The following is a 22,764-nucleotide window of genomic DNA, read 5'->3' on the forward strand; positions in this document are numbered from 1 at the left end:
GTAGCCCTAGCAAGTGATCTGGAAACCTAAGTAGTGCCTGGTAGCTTAGTGTTTTCTGCTTACTTTTGCCTCAGTGTTTTTATTTTACCTAGAAAGATAACGCTCCTCGTGGGAAGGTACTGGTGCCTCTCCTGGTCTCAACCCATAACCTGGGTCTGGGATAACTTCCTGGTCTCTTGGGGCAGGGCTCTTGCCGGTGCAAGAGGAGGGTGGAGAGCCGGCCCTGCTCTGCTGTGTCCGTGCTGCGGGCCGTGCAGCATCCCTGCAGCTGGGTGTGCATGCCTGGGCTCAGTGCAGAGCTTTCATTCCAGGTTTTTGCTACACATGCCCCAAAGTTCTCCATAAGAATCAGAAACCAAGTATATAAACAAACAGATACACACATTACACAGGTCCTTCTGGCCATGGGAGAGGCTGGTGAGTGACTGCCCCGGGTCTGAGACTCACAAAGTCAGGCTTGGAAGAGAGGATCCGGGGGGCTGGCTGCTGCTTGCCCCCAAGGGAGCTTTTCGGGGCAGCCAGCAGCCGGAGTGCCAGCCTGTCCTCAGTCTGTGGACCAGACGAGTGGCTGAGAGCTGCTCAGTCTCAACGTCTGAAGGGACAGATGCGGGGGTCTTAGTTTGCCCACCTGCAGCAAGGGAAGAAGGGCCTTTTTAAAGGCTCGCTTTGAGTTTACTAGATTAAAGAAGCTGAAGCTTTCTGAGCAGGGAGAGTGGGAAAGAAGCAGGATGGTACAGTTGTTGGTTTGTTGGGAGTGGGGAAAAATCAGGGCAGGGGTTCATGAGGAGGCTGAGAGAGGGGCAAATGGGGAGGTAGGCAGAGAAGGCAGAGTGGCCAGAGGGGTGGGGCTGGCAGAGCTGAGGTCTAGCTGTGGGAACAAAGGCAGTGGAGTGAAAAGGCAAAGACCGCAGAAAGAGTGGCAGAGCTGTGTGTCTGTGTGCCATGGAGGGAGGTGACCTTGTCCAAGGGCAGAGCCTCATGCTTCTGAGAAGCAGAGTAGGGGGCACAGGTTCCAGCCGGGCCTCCCCGTGCCTGGGCCCCTGTCTCTGAGATTACAGCCTTGGCGGCCAAGAGCAGATCCCTGGGGGTGGTGTGAAACAAAGCAAAAGGCCCTTTTGTGGTGCTGGGTTCCTAAGAATAGCTGCGGCTGGGCTGGGGAGGTGGGTCTTGTTCTCAGAGGTGTCGCTGTGCCTGGTGTCAGACAGTGTTGACTGCGAGTTGTTGGGCATGTGGCGGCCATCAGCCCACCTCGACCTGTTGCCCACCTCGACCTATTACCCACCTGTGCTTGTCCACTGGGACAGAGGCAGAGCAAGACTCAGAGGAGGACACAAAACTGGCCCAAATGTGTTAGCAGGGAGACAGAGGTCACAAGTCTGGAAAAGAAATCTGGCTTCTGAAGCTGAAGACAGTGAGGCTGCTGGGAAGAGACGGGGTGGGACAGAGGGCTCTGAAGGGCCACAGGCAGAGACGAAGGACACGTGGACAGGTCTCATAGGATGTGGTGGAAGGAAGCTGATCCAGGCCAAGGAATAGGGAAAATAGGTGCAGGAGACCAGAACACAGAGAGGAAAGGGCTGAGGAATTGCAGAGGGGAATGGAGGGGGACAGAACGAGAGAGGTGGAAAAGGCAGTGGGTACACCCACAGCCACACAGGGGTGGCGGGGGGTGGAGCTGCTCTGGGAAGAGCTTGGGAAAAAGGCCCTCAAAGGCCATTCCTGTGAGATAACAATGCAGTTCAAATCCCTCCCTAATCTCCCCTCCTATTATTAGCCCAGCGTCCCCTCGGAGAAGAGCCACAGGTCCCTGGGCTCTGTCCTTTCCCCTGTGCCCTTGGCTAGAATTAGACAGACGTGCCTGCATGGTCATTTGCTAACCACAGTCCTTCTGGCTTCTGGGCAATGTCACTGGAGAAGAGCGTGGAGAGGTGGCAGGAAGGTGACGAAAGGTCATAGGACCCCCTCTGTGCATGAGGCGCTACCTGGACACAGAGAGGGTGAAGGGGCACACCAAAGGCCTTTGTGCTCAAAGGTTTTCAGATCAATAAACTAGACACACCACCAACATGATAACGAAGTCCAGAGTGACAACAGTTAACACGTGCAAAATAACTGAAAACTTGAGCATGTGACGTGGGAACGCAGAATCGCTGTCACCAGAGGGCAGGCGGAGAGGAAGGGGTTCTGGGGACGGTGAGCTTGGCTGTGGGTTTTGAGGAACCACGTCCTCAGCTGCCGGCCAATGCTGTGGGCATTCTGAGGCAATAAGAGAATCCAGGGGACAATGGCTTCTGTGTCTAATTTTCTGGCCAGACGTCTGGAGAACAAGGTTGTCATAAGCTCAAACAAGGAGTAGCAGACGGTTTTTTCAGCACACTGGTATTTGTTGCTTTTTACTTGAAACTGCTGTTTCTTTCTTATCCAAGTTGTTGCTTTTATGTTTTCCCCATGGCCTCCCTCTTGCCTCTAGTCTTCCTAAATATCGTTCAATGTTTTGATATTTAAAATGGCCAAAAGTTATGTGTATTTTTATTTTGAGCTCTTTTGACTCTGACAAATCTAAATAAAATAAACACAGGATGAATAATGCACCAAAGAGGGTGAGCAGCTGCTGCTCTCTGTGCCTATGAGGGTTCCAGCGGCTCCTGCAGGATGAGGGACATAGATGAGATTCCCTGGACCTTATTCAGGGAGAGGGTGGAGGAGGGTGGAGGTAGCTTTCTTCTTTCTCTCTTTGTCTTTCTGTCTTTCCTTCTCTCTTCCAACTTGCTTTCTCCTTCCTCCCTCCTTCCTTTCTCCCCATCATAAAAGTAATGCTCATTACTTTAAAAATTCAAGCAACAAATCTTCTATAAGGCAAAAGAAGTGACGCCCCTTCCACTATTTGCAATCCCATCCCCAAAGGTAACCCCAAAGGTTAACAGGTGGCATGTATCATTTTGGAACTTTTATGTATGTGTATAAAATACACCTTGGGATTTTTTTTTTAACTGAGATGCACAAAAATGAAATGCTTATAGTTTTTGGAGGCTTCTCAAGTCATGGATGATTCCAGGGGTCCTTCTTCAAGTGACTTGTATTTGGATGATTACCAGCATCTTTAGAGACTAAGCTGTAATCAGCTCTCAAAAATGAATCAAAATGAATTTTAAAAAATGATCAAAATGGCCAAGGAAAGTTAAGTAAGAGGGCGCCGACAAACACCTCCTTTCTACCTCAGCCTTTCTTTATCCCTGGACATCCCTCCTCTTGGGAGAGGGTGTCACTTGGACAGACAGGCTCTGTCTGGGGGCAGGAGTGACAGAAGGTATGTGATGGGCTCTCAGGTCACGGGAAATTAGGCTAATATGGCAGAGAGGTTATTACCTGTCTCTGCTGGTGAAAAAGACGTTTTTCCCCACCAGTAACATTGACGTAATGGTGCCTAATAATTACTTTTGCAAAGCCAGTTCTGAAATGTGGCATTTTTTATACTCAGAAACGATCTGGTCGTTTTTTCTGTTTTAAACTCTGTAGCTTTCCCTGAAGGTCACATTTGTACCTATCCTTTGTTGTGAAAGTTCTAAAGTGGCCTCTAGCCAAAAGTCAATCAAAAGTTCTGACTAAGATCCTAATATAGTTGGTGACTCTGATGCAGCCCTTGAGCTGACAGCTGGTGTGGCACGGATGGCTGGATGCCTGGTGTGAAAGCAGGAGACCAGAAGCACCTGAAATACCCCACTCTCTGCTCTGAGCTGCTCTGAGCTGCTCTGAGCTGCTCCCGTGGGCTTCCTCCTCCCCGCTGCAGACCCCACACTGAGCCAATACTCATTCCTCTAGTTTCTACCACTTCTCAGAGACCCACCCTATGCCCCGGCCAATCAAAGGGAATAAAGCAGGATGGAAAAAAGGAAAGACAAATATAAGGCAATTATTATGGATCCTGACAGAGCTCAGAGCTCGGTCAATAGGTTCCTAAGATACAGAACCATCCTGTCTTGCAAACAGGGAGCGTGCATGTGGAGGACCAAGGGTGGGAGGAGGGCTCAAAATCAAGAGAGTGGAGGGTGAGAAAGGGAAGTGCAGGGAGCAGGGATACTGGTGAGCCTTAGCAAGGCCTCCCCTCTCTGGGCAGTGCTGGGGGCCCTGGGGAGGAAGAGGAGCAGTGGCCCAGCTCCCAGCCCCGGATCCCCCTTCTCTCCCACACCCCATCGCACCTGCTGGGCCAGCGCTGCCCCAGTCCCTGGCCCCAGGTCAGGCCCCAGGAAGAGGGATGGAACAGGCTCTGGCCCACACTTGGAGTCTCAGCATCAGGCTGTCCTTGCTGCTGTGCCCTAGTTTTAGAAATGCAGCTTCTATCTTGTTCCTAAGACTTGGGCCCCACCCTGTGCCGCAGTCCGGTAACAGCCCTAAATCCCTCAGAGGCCCTGTCTTGGTAACCCTCTTATTTTTTCCAGCTCTTGTTTACTTCTCAGGGATTAGATTTTTCTCTTAAGCTCCAGCCTGGAAGCTGGGGGCTCTGTTTCCTGCTAACAGAGAGAGACAGCATATTTTAATGACTAAGAGTTTAAATTTTGGAGTCAAACAGACCTGGGTTCAAAAGTCCCAGCTCTACCAGGAACCATCTGTGACCTGGGTGTTACTTAGCCTCTCTGAGAAAAAGAAAAGTATCATGTGATTCTTGCCCAGAGTGTGAGCCACAGACTGGCAGCATCAACGTCATGGGAGCTTGTTAGAGCTGCAGAACCTCAGGCCCCACCCTAGGCCTGCTGAAACATTAACACTTTAACGAGACCCCCACTTCCGCCCCCCAGTGATTTGGTGCACATTAAAATTTGAGAAGCACTAATGTGGAGGAGAGAGCACAGGTTTTGGAACCAGGAAGATGCTTTGAAGCCCAGCTCTAAACCTCAGTCTTAGCTGTAAAATGCGGATGGTAATACTGACCCCATGCACTTAGCTTGGGGATGATGTATAGAAAGTTATAGGCACAGCTCCCAACAAACAGTGAACATGCCATAAAGGTATCCATTACTGTCTGTCACTACCATTTGCCTGCTTAGCTTTCCAACCTGTTCCAGTGCCCTCTTGTTAGAACATCTTCCTGATTCTGACTGCTTTAATAGACTAGCTCCTTTTATCTGCTGCCAGGCTGGTCTGGACTTCCTTCTACTCAGGCTCTGCCCCATCTCACTGGGGCCCTGTCTAATTCCAGACCCCAGCTCCTTCCAGCCTGCCTGTTCAGCTCCAGTTAACAGGAGCATGCCTCACCACACCCCAGGAATTCACCCCACCAGTACTGATCAGCACCAACTTTGTGGCAGGCATAGTCCTGACTTCAGGAACTCACAGATTAATGTTGTCAAAAAGACAAACTGAGGCACATAAAATTTTAAAGAGTTTATTTGAGCAAACAGCAATTCATGAAACAGGCAGCTCCAAACCAGAAGTGGTTCAGGAGCTCCACTAGGGGGATTCCAAGGGGAGGATTTCATAGGATGAACATGGAAGTAAAGCAAAGAAAATATTTTATTGGTTATAACTATACAGCTGCCTTATTTGGTCTACCCTGTCGGAAAGTCCCTAGTTATAGATTCATAAGTTTGTTGGTCGCTTCTGATCTGTTGAGCTTAAGTTTGGTTTTTCTTTAATAGAAACATTGACAAGAAATAAGCCCAAGTTAAGTTTCACTTATGTTTGCAATTCAAACAAGGTTAAGGTCACTTATGAGGCTTAACTCATGTTGTCTGCTCAGGGATTCTTCAGGCCCAGTGTCCGTTTTAATTTACTTTAATGCTGTAGGGGGCAGACAAGCAGAGAGGCAGTGACAATATAGTGTGACAGGCACTGTGATGGAGGAAGTACCAGGTGGTGTGGTGGGAGAAGTCCTAGGTGCCATGGGAGCATGAAGAAAGGCCACCTAATCTGGGCTGGAGATCAGGGAAGGCTCCCTGGAAGAAACAATATTTTAGGCTAGACTTAAAGGATGAGGTTGACTGTGTCAAGAAAAGGAGCTGGACAGAGAGACCAACATGTCCAAAGGCCTGAGAGGAACTGAAATTGTTTCAGTGTGGCTAAAGCACCAGAGTACTCAGGGAAGGTGGCAAGAGAAGAGCCCAGAAAGCAAGTGGGGACTGGTCATGAAGGACCTTATGAACCAAGTTAAGGGAGTATGGACTTCAACCTACAGGCACTGAGCAGCTACTAATGTGCTTTAAGAAAGGAAGTGGTATTGTGTGGTTTTATAAAATAGGTGGTAAAACCAGTCATTCTTTGGAATACCAACATTTAGTTTTCTGATTCATTTGCATAGGGGATTCTAGATGTGTGGTCATGGATGGAGAATGAAGAGAACTGTCCAGAGAGGCTGGGAATCAGAGAAGAGAAAGGGGAAGGGACCCAAGAGAAAGGTGCTCAATAACATTCCTACTATTCTGTAGACTCCGCCTTCAGAATGTCCCGCCTCCTCCCTTCCTTTCCATTCTCTCTAAAAACACTAGACAAGGCCATTTTCATGTCTGCATAATTGCAACAGCACCTTAACTAGTCTTCCAGCTGCTCATTTCACCAAATGACTGGCAGACTGCTTTTTCTAAAGTGCCACTTCCTGCATATATGCCATTCATACAAACTTCCAGGGCTCCCTGTTGTCTTCAAGACAAAGCCTGGACTCCTCCAGCTGGCATTTAAAGGCATTCCATAAACTGGCTTGGTTGCCCCAAGTTATCCTTTCACAGTTTCCCACCTCCAGATCTGACAGGTCTACAAACACCACCCTCACCCCAGTTAGGCTTCCCCACTCCCTGACCCTGCTGGGACTTTCCCTGCCTGTCCTAGACACAGCTCAGTGGCTCTTCTATGAAAGCACTTTCCAATCTGACACAGCTACTCTTGAAACACATAAAAACAAACAAACAAAACTTTGTTGAAACTCTACAAGCACGAATGACACCCAAGATCTCCTCCCCAGTCACTTTATTCTCATTTGTCCAGTTCTTTGTCAAGGTGGGATGCCTGAATTGCATACTTGATGCTACTGGTTTGAGGAACACTCTTTGAGAACCACTAAATTAATACATGTAAAGTGCTCAGAATAGTGCCTGGTACATAGTAAGCAGTCAATAAATGGAGATAAATGGAGCCTTAGACCTATTTATTTCTTGTTATATTTCTGAGTTAAAATATGAAAATTTACTTGTTTGATATCTAGATTGTTTATAGTTTTTAGTAACATCTTTATTGAGATATAATTCATATAACACAAAATTCACCCTTTTATAGTGTACAACTCAGTAGTTTTTAGTATATTCAGAGTTGCATAAACTATCGCCACTATCTACTATTAGAACATTTTCATCACCTTACAAAGAAACACTTGGCCGGGCACAGTGGTTCACGCCTGTAATCCTAGCACTCTAGAAAGCCGAGGCAGAAGGATTGCTTGAGCTTAAGACCAGCCTGAGCAAGAGCGAGACCCCATCTCTACTAAAAATAGAAAAATTAGCCAGATGTGGTGGTGTGCTCCTGGAGTCCCAGCTACTTGGGAGGTTGAGGCAGGAGGATCGCTTGAGCCCAGGAGTTTGAGGTTGCAGTGAGCTATGATGACACCACTGCACTCTACCCAGGGCGACAGAGCAAGACTCTGTCTCAAAAAAAAAAAAAAAAGAAAAGAAAAGAAAAGAAACCTTGCACCCATTAGCAGTCACTCATCCCCATTGATTCCCTGTTTATAGTTTTTTGAATTTGTATAATAAATAATATATCTCTAAACATATGTACACATGGCTTCTTTCTCTTTTCAATGATTTTGTCAGAACAAATTCTAGGAGAATGGATTCCTGAGTCAAAGATTATGAATATTTTTATGTCTAGCTATTCTTTGAAGGTATTAGTTTGGGAATACTTTAGGGTTTTTTTTCCTCGCTTTTTATTGTTAACATGTTGCTTATTTCTTACATTGCTTCAGTTTTCTTAAGTTTATGTTATAAGATTGTGAGGTCCTTGGGGTCAAAAATTGTAATAATTTCATCTTCGTGGCCCTAAGTGCTACACTATCCATGTGGTAGTCGCTAGCCAAATGTGGCTGTTGACTATTTGAAATGTGTCTGGAGCAACTGAGAAACTGAATTTTTAATTTAATTAAATTTAAAAACTAAGGCAGATCGATTGATTTTTGACAAAGATTCCAAAGCAATTTGTTAGGGAAATGGTGCTGGATATCCACATGCAAAAGATAAATTTAGATCCATACTTCACATCATACACCAAAATAATTTAAAATGGGTTATGGACTTACATTTAAGAGCTAAAACTCTAGAAGAGTTTTAGAAGAAAACATAGAAAAAGTCTTTGGCTAGGTAATAAGTTCTTACATAAAAATATCACAAGCACAATCTATACAAGACAAAATTGATAAATTAGACTTCATCAAAATTGAAAGCTTCTGTGCTTCAAAAGATAACATTAAGAAAATTAAATTAAAAAAAATTAAAATCCAAGCCACAGACTGGAAGAAAATACTTACAAATCACATTTCTGATAAAGGACTTTGTGTTAAGAATATAAAGAACAACTTATAACTCAATAATAAGACAAGTAAATTTAAAAATGGTCAAAAGATTTGAATAGGCATTTCAACAAAGATATATAAATGCATAATATGCACATGGAAAGATGCTCAACATCATAAGTCATTACAGAAATTTAAATTAAAACCTCAATGAGATGCCACTTCATATCCATTAGTATGGCTATAATTAAAAAAGAGAGGCAATAATAAATTGTGGCATGTAGAGAAACTAGAACCCTTGAACATTGGTAAAGGGAATATAAAATGGCACAACTATTTTGGAAAACAGTTTGCTGTTTTCTTTTATTGACTGATTGATTGATTTGTATATATTCATGGAATACAAGTGCAATTTTGTTATATTGATACACTGCATTGTGGTGAAGTCAGGGCCTTCAGTGCATCCATCGCTGGAGCAACACACCTGGTACCCACCAAGCAGCCTCTCATCTTTCACCCCCCTCCCACCCCACCACCCTCTGAGTCTCCATTGTTCATCATTCCACACTCTGTTTCTATGTGTGTGCATTATTTAGCTCCCCTCATAAGTGAGAACACGTGGTATTTGTCTTTCTGTGTCTGAGTCATTTCACTTAAGATAATGGCTTCCAGTTCCATCCATGTTGCTACAAAAGACATAACTTCATTCTTTTTATGGCTGAATAGTATTCCATTGTGTACATATACTGCATTTTCTTTATCCAGTCCTCCACTGATAGACGCTTAAGTTGATTCCATACCTTTGTAAATAGTGCTGTGATGAACTTAGGAGTGTGGGTATCTTTTTGATATAACGATTTCTTTTTCTTTGGGTAGATACCCAGTGGTGGGATTGCTGAATTGTATAGTAGAAATTAACTAGCTCTGGGAGGGTCAGTTTTTCTAGGATTAGCAAGTCCCCTAAGAAACGTCAAAGCATCACAAAATACAGAAAATTAAAAAAAAAACATGATTAATACATTATCAGAGTGGAAATTTAAAAATAATTATGATTAATATGCCAAGCATTCTAATGGAAAAAGTAGACAACATTTAAGAACAGATGGGTAATGTAAGCAGAGAGGTGGAAACTCTAGGAAAGAATTAAAAGGAAGTGTTAGAAATCAAAAACACTGACAAAAAGGAAGAATGCCTTTGATGGAGCAGTGGACTGGACATGGCTAAGGAAAGCTTGAAGGTATGTCAATCGAAACTGCCAAAATGAAATGCAAAGAGAAAAATAACAGAAAGGAACTGAAAATCCAAAATACCAGAGGGAGAAAAAAGAGAGAAAGGAGTGGAATAAATATTTGAAGTAATAATAGCCAAAAATTTTCCAAAATTAATGACAGAAACCAAACCACAAACCCAGGAAGATCAGAGATAAAAACCAAAGCAGGATGAATACCAAAAAACTCTACACCTAGGCATTTCATATTAAAACTGAAAAAACCAAAGACAAAGAGAAAATCTTGAAAGAAGAGAAAAAAAATATCACCTACAGAGAAATGAATAAACATTAGCATTAAACTTCTTGTCAGAAATCTGCAAGTAAGAAGAGAGTAAAGGGAAATACTTAAAGTGTACAAAAAAACAAAACATCAAACTAGAATTTTGTATCCAGTGAAATTATTCTTCAAAAGTGAAGAAAAATATTCATTTGGAATGGGTTGTTACAAAAAAAAAAAAAAAGAAGAAGAAGAAGAAAAAGAAAAGAAAAATAAAGACTTTCTCAGATAAACAAAACCGAGGGAATCTGTCATGAATAGACCTGACTTGCAAGAAATATTAAAAGAAGTTCTTCAGAGAGAAAGAAAATGATGAAGCTCAGAAACTCAGATCCACATACATAAAAAGAGCATCAGAAAAGGCAAAAATGAAGGTAAAATAAATATTTTTCTCATTCCTATCTGTCCTAATAGATAACTATTTGTTCAATGTAATAATAGCAGCAACATATTGGGTGACTGGAGCGCGTGGACAAGTGGTGAATGAATGGCAGTGATGTTACAGGGATGGGAGGAGGACGTGGGCATACTCTGTTATAATGTGCCTCCACTGACCATGAAGCAGACTAGTGTTATTTGAAAGTGAACTTAGATTAGTTGTAAATGTATATTGCAAACTCTCGGGCAACCACTAAAAAAGTTTGTAAAGGAATTATAATTGATATTGTGATATAGTGATATAATAAGAAATATAATTTTGGTCTTCATCCCTGGTTTCTGACACAGAGCTCCTAATGTACTACAATAAATTAGTGTTTGGTTTTTTTTCTTGGTTCCTGGCACAGAGCTTTTGTGACCTTGGGACTTTTCTGAGTGATAGAGGTGATGGGAGTGTCCTTTGTTATTCACAGTGTAAGCCCTTTTGAACCATACCTGATCATATGCTAATGAAGTGACTCCTGGAGGATGGGGGCTGGTTGCCAGAGGAACCAGCCATGTGATTAGAAGGTTGTGCTAGGGTTTGAATGTATGTGTCCCTCCAAAATCCATATGTTGGAATTTAACCTCCAAAGGATTAAGGGATTAAGGGATTAAGAGCCAGGGGCTGGGTGCAATGGCTGACGCTTGTAATTCTAGCCCTTTGGGAGGCTGAGGCTGGAGGATCCCTTAAGGCTAGAAGATCAAGACTAGCCTGGGCAATATAGCGAGACCCTGTTTCTACAAAAAATAAAAAATAAGTTAGCCAGGTGTGGTAGTATGTACCTGTAGTTCCAGCTGCTTGGGAGGCTGAGAGGGGAGGATTGCTTGAGGCCAGGAGTTCCAGGCTGCAGTGAGCTATGATTGTGCCACTGCACTTGAGACTGGGTGATAGCAAGACAAGAAGAAGCTATCTCAAAAGAAAACAAAAAAAAAAAAAAAGAACTGGGGCGCTTGGGAGGTGAATAGGCCATGAGGTCTACTCCTTGTGGATAGGATTAGGGCCCTTATAAAAGGGCCCCAGGGAGAGAGTTCATCCCTTTTGCCCTTCTGTTCTTCCACCATGTGAGGACCTTTATCTTTAGAAGCTGCTGCAACAAGGCACCTTGTTGGAAGCAGAGAGCAAGCCCTTACCAGACACCAAATCTGCCAACACCTTGATCTTGGATTTTCTAGCCTCCAGAACTTGAGAAATAAATTTATATTATTTATAATTACTCAGTCTATGGTATTTTTGTTATAGCAGCAGGAATGGACTAAAACAGATTGGAAGTTTCAGCCCCTCAACCCCGACTTCCAGGGAGGGAAGAGGGGCTGAAGATTGAGAAGATTAATCATAAGGGGCAAGGATTTAATCAATTATGCCTGTGTAATGGGACCTCCATAAAAACTTTAAATGATGGGTTCAGAAAGCTCCAAGGTTGGTGAACGCGTCCTTGTGCTGGAGGATAATGCACCCCAACTCCACGGGGACAGAAGCTCCTGTACTCAGACCTTGCCCTATGTACCTTTTCAGGTATTCATTTGTATCCTTTATAACATTCTTTATAATAAACTGATAAAAATAAGTAAAATGTTTCCTTGAGTTCTGTGAGCCATTATAACAAATTGTTGAACCCAAGGAGGGGGTGAGGAGAACCCTGAATTTGCAGTCAAGTCAGACAGCAATGTGGGTAACCTGGGGATCCATTACTTGCATCTGGTGTCTGAACTTCAGGGGCAGTTTTGTGGGATTCAGCCCTTCTCCACTGGAGTTTGTGCTAACTCCAGATAGTGTCAGAACTAGATTAAACTGTAGCATACTTGGTTGGTATCTGAAGAGAATTAGAAATTGCCTAGTGTGGAAAACCCACATATTTGGTGTCAGAAGTATTGTGAGTAGAGAAACAGTTTTCCTTTAGATTTACTAAGAGTGGAGAGAAAAATGGAATCATATAAAATGCTCAGTTAAAACCAGAGAAAGCAGAAAGAGAGGGAACATTTTTTAACAAAGAATAGGGCTGGGTTGATGGCTTCCATCTGTAATCTTAGCGCTCTGGGAGGCTGAGGCAGGAGGATTGGTTGAGTCAGGAGTTGGAGACCAATCTGAGCAAGAGTGAGAAAAATAGAAAAATTAGCTGGGCATGGTGGCGAGTGCCTGTAGGAGGCTGAGGCAGGAGGATTGCTTGAGCCCAGGAGTTTGAGGTTGCAATGAGCTACGATGACACCACTGCACTCCAGCCTGGGTGACAGAGTGAGACCTTGTCACAAAAAAACAAACACAAAGAACAAGCACAGTGAATACAAAGCAGAGACATGGTAGGTATAATTCAAACATATCACTTTAAATGTGAAATGATCTAAATACAGGAGGAGGTCCCTGGGTTACAGACGAGATATGTTCCTGAGAAAGTCTTTAGGTCGGATTTGTATGTAACTCGGATACTTGATGAACAGTACATATATGGTAATAATAATAATAGCAACAGTACTATAATGGCTCATATGTGGTAATAATAATACTCCATTCTGTAATAATAAGTTACAGAAACTATTGCACTCTTTCTTTGAATTCAAACAAACAGACCATAAAAACAAACTTATGCAAACAGTTTAGATAGGAGACAGGAGAAACTTCAAAAAAGAATATTCAAGGTTAACATTCACCTAATGTTGCGCCAATGCTAGACTAATAGGAATGTTAAGCTTATTTTGATCTTCTAACCAAATCAATAATAATCTTTCCATTTCAATAATTAATCCACTCTGCTGCTTAGTAATAACTGAAGCTTTCACTGGAGCACTGCCTTCCACATGTTCCATTATTCTCACTTTACCCTTTATAATTGTTCTGATAGTTGAGTGATGGAAGCCTAATGCTTTCCCAATGAGTGATTGTGTCTGGCCTTTCTCTGAATGCTTAACTATTTCTACTTTTGTTTCCATTGTAATCACCTTTCTCTCACTGCAGGCTCACCTGGACTTGCAGCGGACTTTTGCTTTGGAGGCACGGTCATAAGGGTAAACACAGACTTACAAAATCAAATAAAAAAGTTAAGACAAAAGTGATGCTGTGTGTAAGTGACCGTATAAACAATGAGACTAGCCACTAGCCTAAAGATGTTGTGCCAATGAACCACTTACGCCATGAGATTTTGTTTATATGCATGAAAGAAACTGGTTTCCAAATTATTAATTTAATTATTTAACTATAAATTATCTTTATGGGTAGCCTTGGGAGCCTGCTTGTGTGTACAGAAAGCCGTAAGTCGGGTCACCGGTAACCTGAGAACTACCTGTACGTCAACTAAAAGACGGATTGTCAGAATGGATAAAAAAACAAAACCCTGCTATATATTATCTACAAGAAACCCACTTTAAATATAAAGACAGATATATTAGAAGTAAAAGGATAAAGAAAGAAATACCTGGCTAACACTGATCAAAAAAAATATAAACTGTTGTAGCTGTATTAATTTTAGACAAAGAAAATTTCAGAGCAAGGAAAATTATCAGGAATAAAGAGGGGCATTACATAATGATAATGGGGTCAATTTTCCAAGAATATATAACAATCTTTAATGTGTGTTCACCCAACAAGAGAGAGTGAAAATACATAAGGCAAAAACTGATAGAACTGCAAGGAGAAATAGATGAATTGACTGTTATAGTTAAAGACTTCAACACCCCAATGTCAGTAAATGACAGATCCAGCAGGCAGAAAATCAGCAAGAGTATAGTTGAACTTAACGGCCATCAACCTAATTGATTGATCTAATTCTATCTGTAGAATACTTCATTCAATGACAGCAGAGTACACATTCTACTCAAACTCCCATGGAACATTCATCAAGATAGACCACATGCTGGTCCATAAAACACACCTGAACAAATTTAAAAGAACAGGCATCACACAAAGTATGTTGTCAGACCACAGTGGAATTAAACTAGGAATCAATTACAAAAAGATAACTGGAAAATCTCAAAATACTTGGAGATCAAACAACACACTTTTAAATAAGACATAGGTTAAAGAATAAGTCTCAAGACAAATTAAAAAATATTTTGGACTAAATGAATGAAAATACAACTTATCAAAATTGGTGGGATGCAGAATTCCGTGGAGATTCAGAATTTTTAATACTACCACAGGAATAGTAAAGAGAAAAATGCATTATAAAATTCATCATGGATGGCAATAGCTACATTTTTTGCTTTTTTTTGTTTTGAGATACAGTCTCACTCTGTTGCCTGGGCTAGAGTGCCATGGCACCAGCCTAGCTCACAGCAACCTCAAATCCCTGTGCTCAAGCATTCTCCTGCCTCAGCCTCCCGAGTAGTTGGGACTACAGGTGTGCACCACCACACCTGGCTAATTTTTTCTTTCTATTTTTAGTTGCCCAGCTAATTTTTTTCTATTTTTAGTAGAGACGGGGCGGGGGGTGGTGGGGGAGGGTCTCATTTTTGCTCAGGCTGGTCTCGAACTCCTGACCTCAAATGACCTTCCCACCTTGGCCTCCCAGGGTGCTAGGATTATAGGCGTGAGCCACTGCACCCGGCAATAGCTATTTGCAGTAGCAAAGCAAAATGGGAAAAAAAAAGAGTTGTTGTTGTGTAAGAAAATTTTAAGATAATAAAATGGACAATATTAAGAGACATTTTCAACAAATGCATAGTGAACTTGACAAGAAGTTTTCACTTAATAGTCAAGAGGAATTAATAAAATTAGTCTCTTGAAATCAAAATTAAATGTCCAAAATTTAAAAAGAACTTTTTTAACAGAATCTGAGCTTGTAACTTTATTCAGCTATAAAATGGTTTAGATTCTTACACAAAAAAGAAAACTATTTTTAGGTATGGTAAAAGAATCTATTACTTCAGTTATGGAAATTTTGTCAGAAAATTATGAGAAAAAAGCTAAAAAAAGATTTTTGTATTAAAAAAGAAATTTATTTAAGCCACCAAACAGTTCCCAATAGAATTGAAGCCTTTCTAACAATATCAAACTTCAGGTGATTCAAAATTTCAGAAATTGCAAGTACCTTTAGTTTTAAATGAGTCATACAATATAAGAGACACTGTCCAATTAATACTTTTCACTTTTTTTTTTTGTCTCAAATGACTTCTAAATTTAAGAAATGTTGTCAATTTGTTGCTCCCCTCAAAATCAAAATGAATGGTTCTCCAGCTATGTTAGGTTAAAAGTTTGAATTGTGGCACCTGCCTGTAATCCCAACACTTTGGGAAGTCAAGGTGGGATGATCGCTTAAGGCCCGGAGTTAGAGATTAGCCCGGGCAAGGTAGAGACTCCGTCTCCATAAAACTTTTTTTTTTTTTTTTTTCAGACAAAAGCAAATTTTTAGTTTATTTATTTTTTAATAAAAGCTAGAGTTAATTTGCTTTAGTGAGTGAGAGTTGTCTTTTTTTTTTTTTTTTTTTAAAAACAATAGTTTCATATTTTTTCCCCGCCCCCCCCCCTTTGCCGAGTCAGCACCTTCAAGTGTTACCACTCCCCAAACGGTGCGCAATGCACTCATTGTGTAGGCATACCCCCAGCCCTTCCCCCACCCCCCACCTCAGTCTGATGTCCAATTGGTGTCGTTTCCAGATTTGTATTTAGGTGATGATCAAGGAAACCAATTTTCTGGTGAGTACATGTGATGTTTGTTTTTCCATTCTTGGGATACTTCACTTAATATAATGGGTTCCAACTCTCTCCAGGAGAACCATAGAGATGTTGTATCTTCATCATTCCTTATAGCTGAGTAGTATTCCATGGTATACATATACCACAGTTTACTAATCCAATCATGTATTGATGGGCATTTGGGTTGTTTCCACATCTTTGCTATTGTGAATTGTGCTGCTATAAACATTTGGGTACACGTGCCTTTGTTACAGAATGACCTTTTTTCCTTTGGGTATATGCCCAGTAATGGGATTGCTGGGTCAAATGGCAGGTCTACTTGAATCTGTTTAAGATACCTCCATAATGCTTTCCACAGAGGTTGCACTAGTTTGCAGTCCCACCAGCAGTGTATTAGTGTTCCTGTCTCTCCACACCCACGCCAACATGTGTTGTTTTGGGTTTTTTTGATAAAGGCCATTCTCACTGGGGTTAAGTGATATCTCATTGTGGTTTTGATTTGCATTTCCCTGATGATTAGAGATGTTGAACACTTTTTCATATGTTTGTTAGCCATTTTTATATCTTCTTTTGAAAAATTTCTATTCATGTCCTTTGCCCACTTTTTGATAGGGTTGCTTGATTTTTTCTTGCTGAAAAACTGAACTCAAATATTTTAAATATGTGTCATGTGGAAGAAAAAAGCAATAAGGGACACATAAATCTCTTGTGACTTTTTTTAGAGATAGTGTCTCCCTCTGTCACCCAGGGTGGAGTACAGTGGCATAATCACAGCTCACGGCAGCCTCCAACTCCTGAGCTCAAGTGATCCTCCTGCCTCAGCTTCCCAAGTAGCTAGGACTACAGGCATGTGCCACCATGCCCAGCTAATTTTTAAAAAAAATTTTATGTAGAGATTGCATTGAATCTGTAGATAAAATTTTTTTTAAAAATTAGCTGGGCATGGTGGCACATGCCTGTAGTCCTAGCTACTTGGGAAGCTGAGGCAGGAGGATCACTTGAGCTCAGGAGTTGGAGGCTGCCGTGAGCTGTGATTATGCCACTGTACTCCACCCTGGGTGACAGAGGGAGACACTATCTCTAAAAAAAGCCACAAGAGATTTATGTGTCCCTTATTGCTTTTTTCTTCCACATGACACATATTTAAAATATTTGAGTTCAGTTTTATGAAACAGACTGTATGAAAAATTCATGGATATAGTTATTAAAAATTTTTCAGCACTTCCCAATTCATTTTATGAGGCCAATATTATCCTGATACCAAACTAGACAAAGGTACCATAAGAAAAGAAAAATAAAGAGTAATATTTCTTATAAATACAGATGCAAAGATCCTCAACAAATATAATACTATATCCACAGCATATAAAAAGGATTACACTAGGACTTATCCCAAGAATGCAAGGCTGATATGAAAATCAATTAATATAAAATACTATATCAACAGAATCAAGAATAAAAGTCACATGATCATTTCAACAGACACAGAAAAAGCATTTGACAAAATCCAACACTCTTTCAGGATAAAAACATTCAGCAAACTAGGAATAGAAGGAAACTTCTTCATCCTAATAAAGGGCATTTATTGAAACTGCACAGCTAACACAATACTTAATGGTCTAAGACTTAATGCTTTCCCCCTAAGATCAGGAATAGGAAATCAGGTTGTTCACTTTTGCCACTTCTATTCAACATGGTATTGGAGTCAGGACAATTAGGCAAGACAATGAAATGAAAGGCATCCAGATTGGGAAGGAAGAAGTAAAACTATATTTGCAAAATGACATGATCTTATATATAGAAAGAATTCACTAAAACATGATTAGAATTAATAAACGAATTCAGTAAGGTTGCCTAGTACAAAACGCAAATACAAAAATCAATTGGATTTTGATATATCAGCAATGAACAATCAAAATATGAAATTAAAACACAGTTCCATTTACAATAGGATTTGTAGTAGGCTGAATAATGGCCATCTAAAGATACCAGATTCTAATCCTTAGAACCTGTAAATGTTACCTTATTTAAAAAAGGGGGGGGTCTTTGTAGATGTGATTAAGTAAGGCGTTTAAGGTGGGAGATTATTCTGGATTATCCAGGTGGGCCCTAAATCCAATCACAAGCCTCCTCATAAAAAAGAGGCAGAGAAGATTTGACAATACAGAAGAGGCAGCAATTTGACCAAGGAGGCAGAGATTGGAGTGACATGGCCACAAGTCAAGGAATGCAGACAGCCACCAGCTTGGAAGAGGCCAGGAACAAATTCTCCCCTAGAACCTCCAGATGGAGTGTGGCCCTGATGATATCTTGATTTCAGACCAATAAAACTGATTTTGGACTTCTGGCCTCCAGAATGGTGACAGAATGAATTTTTGTTGTTTTAAGTCACCAAGTTTATTGTAATTTGTAAAAGCAGCATAGGAACCTAATATGACATGAAAAATAATTTGAAAAGCTTAAGAATAACTTTAACAAAAGAAATGCAAATCTTGTATTCTAAAAATTGCAAAATATTGTTGAAAGAAATTAAAGAAGACCTAAATAAATGGAAAGACAGCTCATATTCATGTATTTGAAGGCTCAGTATAATTAACATGGAAATACTCTCCAAATTGATCTATAGATTCACTGAAATATCTATCAAAATTCCAGCCAGCTTTTTGGGGCAGCAATTGACAAGCTGATCCTAAAATTCATATGGAAATGTAAGGGACCCAGAATAGCCAAATAATCTTGAAAAAGAACAAAATTGGAGAACTTACACATCCCAATCTCAAAATTTATTACAAAGCTATCGTAATCAAGTTAGTGTTGTACTGGCATAAAGATAGACATATAGATCAATGGAATAGAATTGAAAGTCCAGAAGTAAACTCACATATTTATGGTCAATTGATTTTTAACAAGGGTGCCAAGACAATTTAATGGGGGAAAAGATAGTCTTTTCAACAATTGTTGCTGGGACAATTGGATATCCAGATGCAAAGGAATGAAGGTGGACGCCTACATCACACCATGCACAAAAATTAACTCAAAATGGATCAAAGAGCTAAATGTAACAGCTAAACTCTTAGGAGAAAACATAAACATAAATCTTCATGAACTTGTATTTTGTAATGGTTTCTTAGATATGACACCTAAAGCACAAGCAACCAAAGAAAAAACAGAGAAATTGGACTTCATCAATTAAAAACTTTTGTGCTTCAAATAATAACATCAAGCATTGAAAAGACAACCCACAGAATCAGAAAATATCTGCAAATCATATAGCTAATAAGGGGCTTGTATCTAGAATATGTAAAGAACTCTTACAACCAATAATTAAAAGCCAAATAACTCAATTAAAAATGCCGGCCAGGCGCAGTGCCTCATGCCTGTAATCCTAGCACTCTAGGAGGCTGAGGCGGGAGGATAACTTGAGGTCAAGAGTTCGAGACCACCCTGAGCAAGAGAAAGATCTCAACTCTACTAAAAAAATTAGAAACAAATTAGATGGACAACTAAAAATATATACAAAAAATTAGCCAGGCATGGTGGTGCATGCCTGTAGTCCCAGCTACTCGGGAGGCTGAGGCAGAAGGATTGCTCGAGCCCAGGAGTTTGAGGTTGCTGTGAGCTAAGCTGATGCCACAGCACTCTAGCCTGGGCAACAGAGTGAGACTCTGTCTCAAAAAAAAAAAAAAAAAGCCAAATGATCTGAATAGATATTTCTTCAAAGATATGCAAATGACCGATAAGCATATGAAAAGATGTTCAACATCATTAGCCATTAGGGAAATGCATCAAAATCAAAACAAGACAATACCTTCATATTCACTAGGGTGGCTATAAATAAGAAGACAGATTATAACAAGTATTGGAAAGGATGTGGAAAAATTGGAACCCTTTTATTGCTGGTAGAAATGTAAAATGATGTAGCCCTTTGGAATATAGTCTGGCAATGCCTCAAATAGGTAAACATCAACTTACCATACAACCCAGCAACTCTACTCCTAGGCATAAATACACAAAACAAATGAAAACATATATCCCCATGAAAACTTGTATACAAATGTTCATAGCAGCATTATTCATAATAGCCAGAAACAATCCAAATGTGCAGCAATTGATGAATGGATAGATAAAATGTGGTATATCCTTACAATGAAATATTATTCAACAGTAAAAAGGAATTAAGTACTGATATATGCTACAGTATGGATAAAGTTTGAAAACATTATGCTAAGTGAAAGCAGCTAGTCACAAAAGACTACATATTACGTAATTCCATATTAATAATATATCCAGAATAGAAAGTCTATAGAAACACAAAGTAGATGTCTAGAGCTGGGGGGTGGGGGTGATGGGGAAAAAGGGCAAGTGACTGCCAATGGGTACTGGTTTCTCTGGCGTGGTAAATGCTCTAAAATTGATTACAGTGATATTTGTACAACTCTGTGAATATACTGAAAGCCACAAATTGTATCCTTTGGTGTATTATATGGTACGTGTATTAAATCTCAATAAAGTTGTTTAAAAATTTGCTCAGTACATACTTGCAAATATTATGAATTATTGCCAGTTTATGGAACTGTTAAAAGAAATAGAAGACAATAAATGTAATGATCTTATATTCTTTGCCAATGCTTGTTGGTTGATTGAGTCAAAAAGAGCTTTACAAAGATTTATTGGACTGTTAGCTCCAAGATTTTATAACAAAAGGAATGGTTGTGTTGGGGCTCAGAAAATGATACCCCAAAGTATGACACTTTGGCATACTGAGTACTTTGAACAAAAAGGAGATTGGAAGACCTTAGAAGCAGCCTCAGAAGCAAAGTCTCTCTCTGACCTTCTCCTGCCCTCCTGTCTCTTGCCCTTCATTCTCCCCCGAGGCAGGTCATAGAAACTAGAACCCCTTTCCCCCAAACCAGCCATAAAACCTAGAAATATTACTCTAAACTTCCCCAGCCTTTCTGTGTAAGAGCTGGCCATAAAGAAATTTTCTGACCTACCTCATCTGATAGTAGGTCATAAGACCTACTACTTTCTTTTTTTTTTTTTTTTTTTTTGGAGACAGAGTCTCGCTTTGTTGCCCGGGCTAGAGTGAGTGCCGTGGCGTCAGTCTAGCTCACAGCAACCTCAAACTCCTGGGCTTAAGCGATCCTACTGCCTCAGCCTCCCGAGTAGCTGGGACTACAGGCATGCGCCACCATGCCCGGCTAATTTTTTTTGTATATATATATTTTAGTTGTCCATATAATTTCTTTCTATTTTTAGTAGAGACGGGGTCTCGCTCAGGCTGGTCTCGAACTCCTGACCTCGAGCGATCCACCCGCCTTGGCCTCCCAGAGTGCTAGGATTACAGGCATGAGCCACCGCGCCCGGCCAAGACCTACTACTTTCATTCCAGAGGGGTCCTGCCCTGTATCTGGGAGGAAGGATTGCTACACAGAGAGGCCAAGAAAAATCTGAACAGACAGGCCTTGCTGGGTTGTCCTCTCAGTCTATTACTACCAGATCATACATACCCTTTTCGTCCGATCACATTTCTAGATGCTGTCCATTTTTCACTCAACTTAAGCATAAAAATGGAGTCTTTCCTTGGTCCTTGGGTCTTCATTTTTGAAGGTTCCTTTATCACATAAAACTTTTTTTTTTTTTTTTTTTTGAGACAGAGTCTCACTCTGTTGCCCGGGCTAGAGTGAGTGCCGTGGCGTCAGTCTAGCTCACAGCAACCTCAAACTCCTGGGCTTAAGCGATCCTACTGCCTCAGCCTCCCGAGTAGCTGGGACTACAGGCATGCACCACCATGCCCGGCTAATTTTTTGTATATATATATTTTAGTTGTCCATATAATTTCTTTCTATTTTTAGTAGAGACGGGGTCTCACTCTTGCTCAGGCTGGTCTCGAACTCCTGATCTCGAGCGATCCACCCGCCTCGGCCTCCCAGAGTGCTAGGATTACAGGCGTGAGCCACCACGCCCGGCCAGATCACATAAAACTTTGATTAAGTAAATTTGTTATGCTTTTCTCTTGTTAATCTCTCTGTTGTTATATGAGTGTTCGCCCTGACTCTTTCAATGGGTGAGGAAAGGTATCGCACCTTTCTGCCCTTACAGTTGACAAGTATTTTATCCATCAAAACCGAAACAAGGCAGTGTAATGTGTTTTCTCACTGATATAATAATCCATATGAACAAACTAGATTCCAAGCTCCAAGAAAAGGAAAGACTTATTTGTGATCTAACTAGATAGGTATGAGAATTTATGTTGAAATAGAAACCTTTCACAATACAAATCCTGATAAACATTGACTAAGCATGCTGTTACAGCATCCTGAGCTTCCAGTGCTGGGCCTGAAGTAGCAACTAAATGTCAGAGGAGTAGGTACTGGACACTCTCTCCTTTCTTCTTCTTGAGTCCAGTAAGACTTAGAAACCTGGATTCTTCCACCTCAGCTGCCAAGATACGGGGGTTATTTTTTCCTTAACTCTGTAAGACAGCTTCACGTTAGGGGATCTACTTTCCAGTCCTAGGTCAGCTCAGCCGTTTGCAGGTAAAAATTCAAGACCATCATTTGCCCTTTCGGTGCTTTATTTCTTAAGGCAGATGATGGGAACAATTAACACCCATCCAGCTTACTTCACCAGCCTGAGAGAAGCCAGAGGGAGGTGACATATTTTAAAGTATTGAGAAATGATGA

The sequence above is a fragment of the Eulemur rufifrons genome, chromosome 2 (genome assembly GCF_041146395.1).
Source record: "Eulemur rufifrons isolate Redbay chromosome 2, OSU_ERuf_1, whole genome shotgun sequence".
Lineage (NCBI taxonomy): Eukaryota > Metazoa > Chordata > Mammalia > Primates > Lemuridae > Eulemur > Eulemur rufifrons.